The 16,874-nt window shown below is 33.9% G+C and overlaps 1 protein-coding gene across 6 annotated transcripts in view; it reads left to right on the top strand.

Moving 5' to 3' along the window:
• The window catches only part of CNKSR2 (connector enhancer of kinase suppressor of Ras 2), a 287,389-nt gene that overhangs the window by 258,467 nt on the left and 12,048 nt on the right, over nt 1-16,874 (top strand). The window lies entirely within an intron of this gene.

A 16,874-nucleotide genomic window follows, 5' to 3' on the forward strand; every position in this document is an offset into this window, starting at 1 on the left:
TATTTTCAGCAGTGAGTTTATAAGTGACTCTCAGGTTTTTGGAGTTTAATAAATATACCCAGCAATGATAATGCAACAGCCAAATTACTCACACATGAATGACTCACTGTTTAAGGATCAATAATATTTCTGCTGGGGCATCAAATCACAGTCTTCAATTTCTGAAATGTGTAAGGAAGTCCTATGCATTGCTGAAATTCAGAACTATCTTTTTAGTATATTGAGATGATTACATCAAACTAGGAACTTCAAGCCAGTTAACAAATTTTTTTTTCTTTACAAAATACAGAGCTATTCTATTTCATTCCGTGTCTTAAGTTTAAAGAAAGAGATGGAAAAAAATACATAATTCAGTTTGTTTTTCTTGACAATCATCAAAAGCTTTCAGGGCTTGATTATCATCCTAAAGGTTAATCATAAAAGCAACCATAAACCAGATGTTTTTAACAGGTCATGTATCTTGCTAGTGACTAAAAACTCAAGAATATTTTTTTTGTATTTGCAATTGAGGTTAGTGGAGTTAAAATGATAATTGTGCCTATAAAGTTATAAATTTTATGGCTAAAGAATGAGGAGCAATGTGGAATCCTTTTTTGATATGAAAAGAAATAGGCTGTCCTTAAGTTTTCTATCATGAATTATTCCATTTGTTTCTGAGTTAAGTAGAATTATGATGTATTAATCTATGTACCTGACCAAGCTTTTATTCTATCCATTGCTCAATTTCTAAAATCAGAGCTTGTCTTAGATTGCAAATATCTGACATGCTTGTACATTATCCCCAATAATTCAAGAGGTTATTGCCCAATTAAATGAAAGTGATATAAGCCATTAACTTTGAGAAAGGTATAATACAAATTCCTATGTTACAAATGTCTCTAATGAGATGACTGAATCTTTAGAAAAGCCACTGAATTGATCCACTGATGTTACAAGAAATCAGATAGTTTTAGTGATTGGAGAATGCTTATTTAGGATTAAAACAATCTCAACTTGGTTTTCAAAATAGATTATTAAAATAAAAGTCTGTTATATTATAAAAGTTGAAAATGGGATGAACAAATGGGTAAATCATTCAAATCTTTGGGTAAATTTTGGCTACTATTTTTCTGTTACATTTTCAATATTTTATGGAAATACAGAGATGGATATATATATATATATATATATATATATATATATATATATATATATTATGGTATTTTAAAATGTTAAAACAGTAACTAATTGTTATGTCATAATGGTATCTATTTTGCCTGATCCATGCAGTAAACCTCGTCATTCAAAATCTTAAAGGACTAAATTTTAGACAGAGCAATAAACTCATATCAAGCAACTTGGCTATAACCCCTGCCAACATCTCCCCAAGGTAACAAGGTGATAAGATTTTTTTGCAGCAGTTCCTTCTAATCAACCTCTATCAACACAATGCATTATAGGCTATATTTGTAATTAAAAACTCATCCTGAGTCTAGTAAGATTTCAGCACACCTCATCTACTCCTAATATGAATGACATGTGAATAACTTGACAATCTAGGTCATTCAAAGAAAACACCCTTTAGCAGTGGTTAGGCTATCACTTCATATAAGGTCTAGATCATTCTTCCTTGACATAACAGTGCCATAAAATAGCATTCTTTGACCTCAGTGACTTATCTTCCTAAGGTTCCCCACTCTGCCACATGCTTCATCTCAAAGACTTGGAGTTGATCGATCTTCTTACTAAAATTGAAAATCTAATGAGGTAAAGCATTTTACCCAGTTGTTTAATAGAACTAGTGCTGGAAAAACAAAGATAGATATAGATAGATAGATAGATAGATAGATAGATAGATAGATAGATAGATGATAGATAGATAGATAGATAGATAGATAGATAGATAGATAGATAGATAGATGAGAATCCAGGAAGACCAAGACAGCTAGTATCCTCAGGACAAAGAGAGGAGAGAGTTGTAGAGAGAAAGCATCTCAAAGCTCTTTATAGGGTCTCTCTGGAGTATTCTGCAGAGTGCTGATCAGCACATGCTTATAAGGAAATCACTTGACACCAGCAAAAGAACTCTCTGAAAGGATTAGAGGAAATAGCACTCAGTGATCTGAAATAGTGCCTGTTCCCAAAAGCTAGAAAAACTTACAACTTCGGTAAATACTCAGAAGGGTCTTGCCTCAATAGTGGGGAATAATTAACCCTGATTAAATATTGCTCTGGCCCCGCCTTACAAATCTTAAAATTGAGATCCAAAAGGACCAAAATGTTCTCAAGTAACTTAACTATATCTCAGAAAAGGCTCAAGAAAATTTATAGGAGTACAAAAATATGCAGCATCACCACAGTAAAATCCACAATATCCAATCCAAGATAACAAGAATGCAAAGAAGCAGGAAAATAGGAACTATAAAAAGAAAAACCAATAAATTGAAACCAACTCAGAACAGATACAGAGGTTACAAATAGCAGAAAAAGACAGTAAAAAAGTAATGTTAACTGTATTCCATATGTGCAACATTTTAGTAGAAACATGGAAGACATTTTAAAAATATATCCATATAGAATTTATAGAGATGAGAACTACAATGAAAAAATATACTTAATTGGATTAACAACTGATTAGACATTGCAGAAGAAAAGAGTGGTGAACTTGAATACATAGCAGTAGTATCCACCATGACACCCAAACAGTAAAAAGAAGTTTGTTGGGTTTTTTAATGAAAAGAACATCACTGTACTTTGAGAAACAACCCAAATATACATTAATAGGTGAGTGGGTAAACAAATTATGGTATATTCATACAGTGGAATACTGCTTAACAATAAAAAGGAATAAACTATTGATATATACAATAACATGGATGAATCTCAAAATAATATTTTAAAGAAGTGAGATAAACAAAAGGGTACATACTGTATTATTCTACTTATACAAACTTCTAGAAAAACCAAATTATTCCATAGTGACAGAAAGTAGATCAGTGATTACCTGAGAAATAGAGTGAGGATGGGGATGGGCAGGAGGGGGGATTAGGAAAGGGTGCAAGGAAACTGTTGGGGTGACGGATATATTCACCTTTGGATTTTGTTGATGGTTTCATGGATGCATACATATGGCAAAAATTATCAAATTGTACACATTAAATATATGCTGTTTATTATGTGTCAGTTACACCTCAATTAGGAAAAAAATTCACAGAATCAATAAGTTTGTCATGTAAGGGAGAGAAAAACATCCACATGTAATTATTTTAACAAACGTGCAGCATATTAAATGTTTTAAAAGATGAACATGTTAAGTTCCAGGAAAGCACTTAAGAGGTCTGCCTTGCTTATTTCCACCTTGTGAAATCAGGCAGAACCTCACAGAGGACATGATATTTAAGCTCAACGAGTAAAATTTCACCAGGAAGAAAAGGGGGTTGCATTCTATGTGGTAAAAAAAAAAAAAAAATAGCCTCAATAGGAGCAGAAATTAAGAAAAATAAAGAATAATTTAGAGAAATACAGCATATAGTAATAGGTGAGAAAAGATGAGACAGAACTAGAACTAAAATATGAAGGTCCTGGTATTCAGTATTCCATATTTAGAAGTTTGGATTGTATCCTAAACACACACACACACAATGGAGAGCCTTGGGAGACCTCAGTAGGAAGATGACATAACCACATATAAGTGTCGAAAGGTCACTCTGATGGCAGTGTAGAAGATGTATTGGTATGGGAGAATATAAGTAAACTAGGGAGACCAGTTAGGACACTATTTCAACAGTCCAGATGAGAGGTATTTTATCCCCTCTGCAAATGTGGAGGCAAACCGTTAACTACTCAAAGGAAGATCCACAGGTAGAGAAGGTCTTGAAGAATTTAATGGAAGCTTGCAGTACCCCGAATGGGGAATTGGAAATTGAGCTAACTACGCACTAATAAGAGGTCTGCCAAGTAGTCCTGAATGACCAAAAGACAGAAAACATAAATTTAGATTGGTGCCAATCAGCATGGATATACAGTTTTCTCTAGCAATGCTCAGTCACCAGGCATGAGTCAGAAAGCAGATGGTTGAATACTGGAAAATGTATGTGCAGTGCATATACAGGAGGGCAAGGTCTAGTCGGTGGTCTAGACTGGATAAGGAAGTGAATTCAGGAGGAGGCTGCATTCTTGATGAGATCAAAGATTAGACATATAGTGAGAAAGAAAAGGAAAGGAAGCTGTAATGGAGGAGAGCTGTAATACTTCAGAGGTGACATGGTTCACCGTGATGACAAGCTGAAATATGTGATAAATCCAACACAGAGGGCACTTATATGTCAAAAAAACTGTTCAATATCCCTCTTTTATGTTTGCATCTTAAAGGAAAAAAAACTGGAACACATTAGTACTATGTAAAATAAACTATCTAATGGCAAGAGGGAAACACCCATTGATAATGGGAAATAAATCCCTTTTATATTAATATGAATTATTACTATTTCAATTGTTTAGTAAAATATATTCAATGAACACAACTTGAATTATAAGGAAGTGAAAATTGAAGATGTTTTAACTTGCAACTTCCATTCTAAAGTAAATCTCAATTAACTCATTTCAGTCAGGTATACAGCATCATTAACTGATCATTCTTTGAATAAAATAATTTTAAAAATGATATCAAGGACATTCTGAATGGAATGATTGAGTTATATGTGTTTGTCCTTTTAGTTTCACTGTTGTCTCAGGAAAACTCTTTATCTTTCCTATGGACAATATCTATCCATTGAATGGGAGACATTTTGGTGATTTATCTTTCCTATAAAGGTACGCTACGTAGTCTGGACTTCAAATGCAATCTGCAAAGCCAGGCATGCCCATACATCTGAGTCTTTCATTCTTTTCTCATGTAGAGAGAGAAAATATTTTTCCACAACAAAAACAACAAAAGCTAAAAATAGAATTGCCTTCCCTAAGGAAAAGCCAACATATCTATAGTCTGGTGCATTTTGTTTAAATATTGTAGGTTTATTGTACACATTAATCTATCACAAATAGTATCTAACTTTTTAAAATGAGTACTAACTTTTCTAAGGCACCATTTTAACATCCCTGCATAATATAACTCATTTAGTCCTCACAACAATCCTAAGAGGTAAATTTATAATCCTTATCTTCTACGTGAGGAAACAGTTTAAATAACATGTTCCAGGACTCCCAGCTACTTAATAGCACATCTGAGATTCAGACTAAGGCATTCTGACAGCAGAGTGGATGTTTCCAACAACATATTGCCCCTCAGATCTATCATTTTAATTCAGGTTAAATTTTAGCAAAATGGTTGTGTGTGTGTGTGTGTGTATCCTATATAAAAGTAACTAAACTTTTAGGTTTTATTATAGCAGGTCAAGATCACCATTAATATGCCCCATACCATCTAGTAAAGCAAAAACCGGCATACCGCTTCACCATTTATTACTAAAAATTGTAATTAGTATACTTTTCAGTTTTAACTAACCAGTATCCAAAAATCATGTACCATATCTATAAACAGTGAAACAATTTCACCACTGTAGTAAAAACTTTCTTTGTATTTTAAACTTTGACAATGTTGTTTTTATAGCTAATTTGTGCCAAGTTAATATTGTAATTTAAAAAAAAAAAAAGCTGCTTCCCAAGGATAAGTCGTTAGACCAATTTGAAAAGTATTTCATGTAGTAGCCAAAGTTATTTCAGTTTTTCCTTCCAAGTTTCACTTTATCCATCTTCTTTGAAAGAATCCAAATTTTTCTGTCTTTTTTTATTAGCTAAAGGATCTTTTTATTTTTTTACCTTTTGTTGGAAGTAGAGGGTAGAAAAGCAACAGATTTAGGAGTAAAACTGGGAGATGCCACTGATCTTCCCAGTTCCTACTCACAGATGCTAAATCTGATGTGTTGTGGGTTACTGTGTTTTCTCTTGTGATGAAACACTACTTCCTATCACCTCTTACAAATCTGAAAAGTTAATTCATGTGCCCTGAAAGGAGCTATTAAAGAATGTAACATTCACACTTTCATCTGTTTCCAACTTCGAATTTCTCACTTGTATTATGCAGTATGTAGTATGAAATGAAAGTTCATTACCAAAGTGAACTCGAGTGAAATTCTCATTTTCTGCATCTTCTGTCAAGATATTGCACGGGGGTTTTCCAGCTTCCATGTTACCATGACCAGTTTCAAGCTACCAATGTGATGTGACATCACTAACTGTGAAGTTGGGAAGACGTGCGGTAGCACACCAATCTGTATTTCTACCATACAGCTACAGTAGGTGGCAATTACCTCAAGAGAATAGGTAATAGAAAGCTGTAGTAAAATAATTAGAAAATAGTAAGTGTTGAATGTTAAAAAAAATACATTGCATGTCAAAGCACTTTATAAAGTGGAAAGCAAAATGCAAATGTTAGTATCATACCTTGTTATTACTAACAAACTAAATTGATTTACCTTCAGAATGTTTACACTAAATTGAAGAAGAATGAAAATTGTTCAGGGCTGTTTTTTGTAATTTTTAAAAAAGAACACTAATTAGATTATATTAATTTTATAAAAACGATAATGCCTCTATTAAACTCCTAGATCCTATTTAAGAAAACCAAATTCAGAACTAGTGAATAAGTTACTACTTTTAACTCATATATTCTGGCTTTTCATTTGAAACTTTAGTAGTAATTGATGTGGGTATCTGTAATCCACCTTTTTTAGGAGAATGACATGGCAACTCCCGAAGTAAGGTACCAGTTCACTGGAGCTTCCAGCTTTGTTGATGCTAAATACAGAGGTTGCATTTGATTTCAGCGTGTCTGGTTCTGTAGGGAGCAATGTACCACAGTTCTTTCCACTTCCCAGGCTGACTTTTTCATTGCCATGGGGACCAACCAGATCTGCCCACACAACTAAGATCTGAAACCATTCCTAGTATGGCTAAAACTGAAGCCTTGGCTTTCTATAATTAAAATGTATTGTTTTGTTAAAGAAGAGTTTCCTGCTTCTGCTTTTGAAGGATTTATTGATTTTCCACAAAGAGAAAACAGGCTTCCTAGTGCTGTGCTGAAGATTTACATTAAGGAGAAAGAAAATGTCATGATGACATTTTCCTTAGTCAGGTTCTGGTTTTGTGTGTATTTATGGTGTATATTCTGCATAGTCAATTAGTATGGAGTAATGTTTCATTTCAAATTATGTGACAGTTTTCCTAAATAGTAGTAAACACATTTAATGTACACTTTATGGTGGTCTTAAAATGCTGCTTTTAATTTTAGTTTGGAATTGTCTAAATTTGTTTCTGAATCCAGTATTGGTGTCTTTTAAATTAGTTCTGTACTTGCTCACAATAATATCAGTATGAGAAAAATTATTCTAGAATCTTGATCATAACTATACATGGATTGAACAGGAAAGGTTTGGTGTAATGTATCACTATAATCAGTTATTGCACATCGAGATAGAGCTGATGAATTATCCATGGGAGATCATATACACCAGTATAGCTGTATTCTAATGTGTTCTTTCTTTTTTATTTTATTGTGGTAATATATGCATACACAGAGGATGCCAAAATAATGTATACACATTTTAAGAAAGGAAAACTGTATTAAAATTGAAATATTCAATATATACCAATAACAAAAGATGAATACAGGTCACATCTCACTTCAGCAATGACAAGAGGTGCTCAAAGTGGTTACCATCAGCATCCACACACTTCTGATTATGGTGAACTACTGCTGGAGCAACGTTGACCAAGTGTCCACTTGTATACATTTTTTTAGCACCCCCGGTATATATATATACCAGTATCACAAAAAATGGCCAGAGTTCTACAGAGTTTTTTGATGATCGCATTTGTTATAGAGATACTTATTATGCCATAGCTGCTATCATTGTTTGTCCCTTCCCCCCACCACACACACACACACACACACACACACACACACACACACACACAAATGACACCAATCAAAAGAAATGGTAAGGAAGTCTGAAGTGAAACGAGAATCCCAAATTCACCCCTTGATTTGCACAGCCTTACAATTTTATATCTCTAGTTTGATGGTTGTGTTTTTTCACTGTAGAGAAGGCAGCATAGTCTTTGTTTAATACAAATACACTAAATAGGAATTCTGGAAAAGCCTGACTTCAATGAAATATGGAATTGTCCTTAATTTTTAAAGAGTATTATGAATAAGCTAGCACCATGAAGTTGCTGTGAATTTACAAATAGGAAACAAATTTATTAATATAATTGGATTTTTTTTGTTGTTCACATTAGGAAGTTAGCAATTCATTGCTATATTTGAATACAAATTAAGTTTACCATACGGAGAAACTTCTGACATTTCTGCATTTTGCAAAAGGAACTTTCACCCTAATGAAGTTCCTGTATGTTTCTAGTTTTCTGTAATTACACTGGTGAGTGTGAAATTCAACATGTGATGCTAAATGTAAACACAGATATAGCTAGAAACCTTTTGCAGTAGCTCAGAAGTCATTTGTGTTTTTCTATAAGAATATTGAGAGTCGGCATATCTCTAACTCTTTAGTAAAATTTTCTTTAAAAGAATGGTGCTATACAATTTTGTCAGGAGGGGAAAAAATGAAACATATGTAATAGGCCATTTTTTAAAAATGTATTCTTTATATGTTCTTAGATACCATAGTCTTCCATCCCAAATGCCAGATGAGTTTGCTGATCGAAAATGTAATAACCAGTAATTTCAAGACAACAAATATTGCATATTAATATTGATTATTCAAACTTCTCAGTTTTTGCTAAGATGGATGTTTGTTCTAATTTGTTTACATCCATGATATATTTCTAACAAACATGATTTTATAGTGATTTTTACCAAAATATATTTTTTCTTCTTGTCATATGCATAATACATTTTAAATACCTAAAAAATATAATAATTTGAATATTGTAATATGCAGATGACTTTAACCTTGGGGATTTATGAAAATAGTCTATCACATAATTATAGATTGAAAAATAAGAGAGAATATGACAATGTTATTGATTAAGGTGATAGATTAGATTTATAACAGATTCGAGGTAAAGAAAAACATTAATTCTGATAAGTGACTGTTAAGATACAATTTTAGGTTCTTACAATGTCTTTTGAATTTTCTTTTTACCTTTCTTGGCACTTGTTTTGCTAGGGAAGGTATTTTTGGTTGTCCTTATTGCTAAGAAATTCAGTTGGCAGTGGCCCCAAATCAGTTCCTCCTTGCCAGGGTTGTTAATGAGCAAATGATCCCAAATGTCAGGCTGCTATGCTAAGGAGGTTAGTAATAAGGCATTAACATTTAGAGGTGACTGAAGGGGGGGAATCAACCATGTAATCTCACCCAGAAAAAGTAAGCAGAAGTCCATTTCAAGCTTCTGCAGTCATGTTACAGCATGTTACAGCATTAGAGGAAATAATGTCTTTACATTTTTAGCACAAGAATCACTCTTTTTCTTTTTTTCCTTTTTTCTTTTTTTAAAATTAAAGTTTATTGGGGTGACAATTGTTAGTAAAGTTATGTGGGTTTCAGGTGTACAATTCTGTATTGCATCATCTATAAATCCCATTGTGTGTTCACCACCCAGAGTCAGTTCTCCTTCCATCACCATATATTTGATCCCTTTTACCCTCTTCTACCACCATCCTCCCCCCTTACCCTCTGGTAACCACTAAACTATTGTCTGTGTCTATGGGTTTTTGTTAGCTTGCTTGTCTTGTTTGTTTGTTGCTTTCAGTTTTGTATCCCACCTATCAGTGAAATCATATGGTTCTTGACTTATTTCGCTTAGCGTTATCTATAAAGATATATGTGCTCCAATGTTCATTGCAGCTTTATTTATAGTGGCCAAGGCATGGAAATAACCAGTGTCCTTCAATAGATGAATGGATAAAGAAGTTGTGGTGTATGTACACAATGGAATACTATTCAGCCATAAGAAAAGATGAAATAGTGCCATTTGCGACAACATGGATGGATCTTGAGATTATAATCCGTTTCGTATTCTCCCAACTCACACACCCTCACCCACACACCGATTGTTGTACTCTTGTTGAAAAGAATTTAGTATTTCACTCACTTTTGCAGATCAATACCTCTGTCTTCCCTTCATTTCATCTGGAGGGATATCACGATACTAGATCTGATACTGAATAATTTTTTTTTAAAGTAATCCCACCAAAATCAGGATGGCAGTACTTTGAGGATAGTATATGAATTTAGAATAAGAAGAGGGTTGACTCTATAGGGCAAAAGTTCACAAAGATCTATGTTATTGTTCATTTGAAATATATATATATAAATATTTATTTTAGATCATACTTTCAAGAATTAAGAAGTTGTGTCATTGAGTGTCTACTTAGTAAAGAAGCCAAGCAATAAAAGCATAATTTGCATAGCATCAAAATTTACCCATCACAGATCATGTGTGCTGATCAGCAAATTGACAGAGATACGGGGCGAATTCCTTTGTTTACTTTGAGTAGGTTTTGATGGAGTGAACATATTAAATGTCTCTTTATAACCCCAACTCCCCAGGTACAGATACCCTTACCTGTTATTCCACCAGAATGTCCAATTTGGAGAATTCAAGTCAAGTGTGATGGGCAAGTTAAATAGCTTGGGTCATTGAAGTAAAATCAGTGTTCTGAAAACATTTTTATCATGTAATCACATTAGTGGTTCAAGGTTCAGGTAAGACTGGAACTGCTTTCTAGAGTGCTTATCAGGTAGGAAAGAGAATGTCCTAGTAGGGTTGAAAGGACCAAAGAACCCGTTGAAAGAAATAGGCAAGAAAACAATTAAGATGTAATTGGTCCCAATTTGCCTTTTCATTTTGGCTGACCAGACATGGTTACAGATGAAGTGTTGTGTCAGGTTCTCATCACTGAGTTACTTCAAACTGATTATCATCCAGACTGAATATGATCTATTTAATTACATCCTTTTACTATAACCATGTAAGGTAGTGGTAGAGATGAAAATTTCTCATAAGTTAAAAATATGCAATGTTCATCTCTAAAATATTGGCGGGTAAAAAAAATTTTTTCCTGTAGTGTGTTCATGTCGCAGACTTCAGCCATGTCACTTCTTTAGCTATTTCACCTGGAAATTAGAATTTTAAAGAAATTGTTTTAAAATAAGTAATTATTAATCATAAACCAGGTTGCTACAGCAACCTATTCTGCCAATAAACTGCTATGCACCCATGTTGCTGAAAGAAAAATTTACCAGGGAGGGTTATATTTTTACTAAGGTTATCTCATTTGAATTTAATATAATTTTTATTAATAATCTCAAAATAACTGAAACATTTAAAAATATGGATTAATTAGGATGGAATGGTTTAAGAGTTAATTTAAATGTTTTATAGGAGAGGAAAAAAACTTTACTCAATTAGGTTCTTTGTCTGGGGCTAGCAAATTAAATAGACAAAAAGTTTACAGGAGAAAAGGCATATTAATTTTATTCTATGTTAATATTTTAGTTTTTACGTGCACAGAGGCTTTCATTGCAAAGAAGTGAAGACCCAAAGAAGTGGTTAGATCTGGAGGCTTAAATACCATTTTAACAAAGGGTGATAAATTATATAGAAGTGACAAGATGAAGGAAAAGGGGTTTGGGCTTCTAGGGTGTTAACTTGTGGAAAATAATATATGGGGGAAACTAACATAAGAGAGGGGTTATTTTAGTAAGTAAGGTTTGTTTATGCGGACCCATCTCCATGCCAGCTTTCTGTCTCCAGTGATAAGGGTTGTTCTGGTATGGAAGAGAAGAGGAGGAACACCTTCACAAAGGGAAATTTCTGTCCTGCTTGTAGGCAGAGAGGGGGACAGCCACAGATCTTTCTACGTTTGCTCCTTCTTAATTACCTTCAGCTCAAAATAACCCTTATACCAAAGTGGCATATTTTGGGGTGGCATATTATGATTCTCTTCATATTTAAAGTCTATTGTAAGCATCAGAACTCAGCTGTTTTATATTTTATATATACATACATATATACATTCATTTTTTAATTATCCTCTTTAAATGTAATTACATATAGTATAATTATATATAATATACATTAGGGTAATTGTATATAACATTATAGTCATATAGTTGAATCTGTATACATATATTTATGTGTATATATGTACTTAGTAAAGTAGAGCTTTATTTTATTGATAATTCTTAACTAAAATTTTAAGACAGAAGTGGGGAAGGAGCTGTACAACTGTACCATGAACACTTTGACGTCAGACTATCATCTTTGTAGACTGATCCCTACCATTTTATATAGTACATATATCCACAGGTGCCCATTAAATCCTTATTGAACAATGCATGTCTATAAAAATGAATTCCTCCCCTTTTCTATTTGAGATGACAATATAATGTGGAAAATTCCCTAGTATATTTTTCTGAAATATCTATAGACACTTCATTGAAAATAAATTGGTGGTAAATTGGATTAACCTATCAAGTACTAATATGACTATTAAATATAAAAGACCTTTTCAATCATTGCTAATATATAAGCTTCATTTAAGGCAGATTTTAGGTGTGCCTTTATTTCAGATAGTGCTTTTTAATGCAGATAGCAAAAGCCAAAGTGTGTGATATACTCATAATAACTAACTAAGACCTAAAGGCACTCTGAGGTCATAGCATAGCAGTAGGTATATTAAGATGAGATACTACTTTCATAAGGAAATACTCTCTCCTGTGAATTATACGCAGAGGATGGAATTGTGATTTAGCAATTTAGAGGAGCATACTAATTATGGAAACAGTATTTCCTTATCTGTTTTGCCTGTGGTTAGGTTCATCAAATATTTTATTTTACCTGGAATTGCTAATTAAAGATCTTCATAAGTGCTATAAGTATAGGCACAAACTATATTACTTTTTACTATTTATAACTTCATTTTGAAAAAGAATACTTTCTCATGAAAATTTTGCTCCTCATTCAAAAAATAAAAATAAAGACTTTTCATTCTTTCCCCCTATGGCATTAAATTTAAAAATAAGCAAACAAAACTTGTTTAAACTTTGTATGATTAGAATCTTCTCAAATCCTCTAATATTCTGGGAGCATCTTTTCCTTTGATACCCAGTAAAATTATTTGGAATTTTAAAAAAAATAATAAGTAAACAAACAAATTTTTTTAATCTGATATCCTGTTTATTTGAACTCAACCTTTACCAGAAAATAGGCCCTCAAAATTCGGACAGCTACTATTCAAGCCACAATTAACAAGTCTCTCTCTTGGTCCTGACATTCTGAACCAGTACTTACACTGACCAAAAGTAATTATCACTGATCATCATTCATGGTGTTAGATATTCCTGTTTTTTTTAAAAAAAAAAAAAAAAATTAAATATAAACACATACATTTAGGAGTAGGGGAGGCTTCAGATAATGATGTTAAACAAATACTTTTTTTAGAAAAGCACTCAAAACAGTTCTATTCTCCCAAGAGCTCCACAAGTGTTACTTTTGATAGGCTTGGAGGTCTGCTGTTACTGACCGTTGTTATCTGCAAACAGCTTAAGAGCAGTAGTCAGTGGCTTTGCCCTTAAATTTGCCCCCAATCTCACTGATAATAGAAGTGAGTAAATAGAACCGAATTTCCTCTTAGAATTCAGACAGAAGTAAGAATCCTTGAAAATGCTATTCTGGCTTAAGCCCTTATTTCCATTTTCACATATTTTCTTCTCTTTCATTCATTAAGGAAAAGGTTTTTTTTTTTTCTCACCTATTTTGTATTCAAACTTAATTATTCTCTTTCAAATGTTTGTGCCTCCATCCTTACCCTCTAATCTAATCCTCAGGCATTTCATTTTGGTACATTATTAGAAGCCTGATTACAATTCTAAAACTTACGTTTCTAGAATTTCTATTTCTGCTTATAATTTGAGTGGTCCTTAGTAAGAGATTTTTAAATTCATAGAACAAAAAAGGAAAGAAACATCCTCCTCAACATACCCTGCATAGATTCAGTCTGTGAAGAGCTTCGAGGGGAAGAGGATCTATACTGAATTAAGTCATCCTTATGCCAACATGGCATTACATTTGGGTTCACCCTTCAGATCTTGAGGGGTTAGTAACAGGGAAAAAGGATCTGTTTCTTTCTATCCAGCTGGGCTGTTGGCCTCACAATTGGAGGTTTCAGTGATGAGTTAAAGCTCAACAAATATTTGTTAGGTCATATGCCAAACAGAAGCATCACTGATTTTCTTGGGGTAGCATAGAGATGTCGCTGTTGTTTCAAAATATAATTGGTTAAAAGCTTGGTAAATAGTGCAGTTTATTTTAATAGCAGAAAGTAGGGAATATTTTTATAGTTAGGATATTGGCCAAAAGAAAACAAACTAGAGCCATATAATTTGTTTGCTTTTTGTTGTTTTTTCTTTGCTTTGTTTTTTTTAAGGAACATGCGATTTCCACTTGTCCTCTAAAAAACTGGAATAAAATTAGTCTGTCACTATAATAAATCATTTTAACTGTTTTGAATATTTTGACTATTCCAGTGGGGATAGATGAAGTTGTCAGAGCAAGAGATCCCAATAAAAACACAAAGGAAAGGAATAGGAGAGAGTGTTAAGGACCCAAAAGGGACTTGCAAAAAATTAAAGACACATAGATATGAGATTCACAGAAGACAAAGATGGGCTTTCATGGAGCAGTGTCATTATGAAGGGTGTTTGTTTTTGTGTTTTAGAGTTCAAGTGTATTAGATTAGCCATATACTACCTGTTTCCGTGAAAATAAGACTTAGCCAGACAATCAGCTCTAATGCGTCTTTTGGAGCAAAAATGAATATCAGACCGGGTCTTCTATTATATTATATGAGACCCAGTCTTATAGTAAAATAACACCTGGCATTATATTATATTATATCATATCATATATCATATCATATCATATTATAAAGACCCAGTCTTGTATTATATTAAAATAAGACTGGGTCTTATATTAATTTTTGCTCCAAAAGGCGCATTACAGCTGACTGTCTGGCAAGGTCTTGTTTTGGGGGAAACACGGTAGTCCCTCATATCAGCCCTTCCTGGCCTGCCGGTGCTGCTCATACTTGACATTCAGAAGGCACACACCAAGGCATACAGCTGATTCAATGCACTTGAGTCTGGAAGTATCTTTATAGTTGTTCTGCTTCCCTCACAAATAAAGAGGAACTATTTAACACAACATAAAAGTGTAGCTTTAAAGAATTTATTCAAGCAGTTCACCAAGGCCTCTTTCATTTTGCTGTATTCTCAGTAGACCACAATATTTCGATCAGACTCCTTGGCAAAAACCATGAAATGATTTGAGCTATGTAATACAATGTTAAACTGATGATGGGATTAAACATAAAATTCTGTAATGTGCTCAACTACAAGGCTTCTTTCTGACTGACAAACTACTTGTGCATGTAGTACACAAATTGGCATCACTCCAACCAGCCGTATCCACGGTGTGGCCCAACCCAATGTGATTGGCCTGTAGCAAGAGATCTTACACTGCGGTGGCCACAAGAGCCACCAGGTTGCTTGCTTAAAATGCAGGTTCCTGAGTTCCATACCCAGAAATTCTGATTCAGTAGATTAGGGGGAGGGCCCAGAAACGTGTGTTTAACAAGCAGACCTTTCTTTACCCCACCGAGATTTGGTTGCCAGTGGTCCTGACTACTGCTCATTGAAGAGACCCCTTGCCCTGGGGAGTTATCTTCTCTCATGCTAATATATACAATTTGGGAACTAGCTGTAGTCATTTCGAAATAGAGACCCTCACCCACCATCCCGTACTCTGGCAAGGCTCTACTCCAAGAGACTAGAGGAGCTCTTTCTAGTCTCTAGGAGTAGAATTCAGCAATCCTATAGAAACAACACCCTAAATGTAAACGTGACTTGATTACCAGGGCTCTAGTTCACATTTAGTATGGGTTAAGTGCACTAGAAATTAAACTATTTATGTAACTTTTTTTTCTGAGAGGAGGGGAGGGGTGTGTTCAAAACAATAGTTTACAAAATGTTTGACTTGCATAGATAAATGAGGAACGGTCTACACTTAGAACTGACCTTGTGCCCATGGTTAGATTGCCTCTGATTTTGCTGTTTGGAATTCCCTGACTTTATGAAACAAAGTGATAGAAGCCAGAGCTAGCATTCCAGTATTATAATTTTCTAAAAAATGAGGTATTGTCTTTTGTTTCATTTGACTTACATGTGAAGATTACGTAGTTTCCAGCTCCTTTTCTACAAAAGAACAGTATGATATAAAAAATAAAAATTAGTTCTGATTTCTGAACGACATTGCGTCCTGTTTTCCAGATACAGTGCTGTGGGCTACTCACACCCTTCCCATTTTCTAAGGGACGTAGTAATGAACATGTTTTCTCTGTTTCCTTTCCAACTTTGTTCCTCCTTGATATAACTCAAAAGCTACTACGGGATGTTGCAGTTAAAAATCTGCCCTAGGCTAGAAAGAAAAAATGTTGCTGGTTTGTGCCTGGTGACAAGATTTGGATTCCTCAAAATCCAAACTAAAATGAACTAAAAGAGACTACAGTTTATTTTATCCCAGTTGTTCTTAGTTTCTCAGGTTATTCAGAAACTTTAGTCTCTTCTAGTTTCTTAATTCCTTGGCATGTGGCTTATGCTCAGGTGTAAAGTCACCCTTTCATCACATTGACCCTGTTAGAACTTTTCATTTCTCTTCACTTGGTATTGGTCAGCGTCCTCATTGGAACTACACTAGCTGGGCTCTTCTATCTCACCAATGAGCACATGGTAGCATATATATCAGGGTAGTTAGATTAAGAAGGTAGACCAGAAAACTTTTCCTCATACTTCTTCATCAAGTAAATTTGAGGA

This window comes from Rhinolophus sinicus, chromosome 18 (genome assembly GCF_057876585.1).
Source record: "Rhinolophus sinicus isolate RSI-liver-muscle chromosome 18, RSI-T2T, whole genome shotgun sequence".
NCBI lineage: Eukaryota > Metazoa > Chordata > Mammalia > Chiroptera > Rhinolophidae > Rhinolophus > Rhinolophus sinicus.